We start from the raw sequence: 1,422 nt of genomic DNA, 5'->3' as shown, positions 1-1,422 counted from the left end.
GCAGTGCTCCCCTCCCGCCGGCCAGGGCCGGGCTCACCCCGGCTGGACGGAGCGGCGAGCCGGCTTCCTGCACCCGGGACCTGAGAACGGTGAGTGCACAGGGGCGGCTCGGGCCGGGCTGGGGCGATGAGGCGGGCCGTGCAGGGGTGACAACAGCTGCCAGCCGGCGGGAGGGGACCGCTGACCTTCAGCAGGGCCGTTCCGGAACATCCCCTGGAGCGGAAAATTCAAATCCAATGTCTGAGATAAAGGCCTTTTGGAGGAGTAGAGGAGAAGCCCTGCTGGGAAGTAGGTCCCTGTCATTCCTGGGTCCAAATCGATAGTGCTTTGGGGGTCCAGGGACGTACCACCGCGTGGGGGGCGTGGAAGGCCGCAGCAGGCCAGGGAGTGCTGCTCTGCCCAGGGTCCTTGGAGTGGGGGCACATCTCCAAAGTCCAACACTGTCCTGGGCCCCGGGCAACAAGCCCTGCTCTTCGTAAATGCAGCTAAGGCCCGGGGAAGAGCACTGGGGGAGGAGTCCAAGGACAAACTGATGTCTACGGGGCGTCTGCTGGTGCCTGGTGCTTCCGCGTTGTCGTCTTCAACCGTTTCGGTTGATCTCTCCATCCTCCATCCCTTTCCTTCACTCGGGGCATGGGCCCTCTGCTGGGCTTCAGACCCCACCGACGATATGCAAAGGGCTCCGTCTGCGTCCACTGCACCACAGTGCAGGTGTACAGGTCACTGGCAGCATTCCCAGGCTACCTCCCCGTCCCCTCGCAGGTTTCAGTTTAGAAGTCTCCTCTTCCAGGACAGCTGCCCTGACTGCTCTCCCCCTGATCGGGTGCTTCTGGACTCCCGGCTCCCACAGTAGGGCCCCCTGCCCACCCATCATCTGCCAATCACAGCCGTCATCAGAATATCGTGATTGCTGTGTTAATCCTAGCATTCCCTTCTAAATCGTTTTAAAAAACTCAGCCATTCGAGTTCCATTTTATTATATATATGTGGAGGAGGAAGAAACTTTCCTCTACCCTCCTAGGTTCTTTGGGCTGGGCTAATAATTAAATCTACAGGCGAAGGATTAACAAGAAAAAATAACCAAATAACCAGATTTAATTAGATATGTATGCACGGGAACCCCACATATGTGAGAGCCAGAGACCCCACATGCATAGAGGTTCAAAGACAGAACGAGAAAATGAGGTATATGTGACATTCTGAGCTAAGGACAAAGGTCTCTTGGGACTTCAGAGAGGGATGGTCATTTCAGGACAATAGGAAGAGCAGATGTTCAGTAATTAATTGTTTGCTCTGACCTATGGATAAGCCAAAAAAAAAAAAAAAAGTTAATTTTGGTGATAACTCTTAATTCAAGGCCCTTAATTCAAATTCTCCCAGGTAGTAAAACGGGAGGCAGAAGTTTCTCTTGACAGGGTCTCC

This window comes from Pteropus alecto, unplaced genomic scaffold, assembly GCF_000325575.1.
Source record: "Pteropus alecto unplaced genomic scaffold, ASM32557v1 scaffold8, whole genome shotgun sequence".
Lineage (NCBI taxonomy): Eukaryota > Metazoa > Chordata > Mammalia > Chiroptera > Pteropodidae > Pteropus > Pteropus alecto.
The sequence above is the reverse complement of the archived record's forward strand: the minus strand, read 5'-3'. Positions refer to the sequence as shown.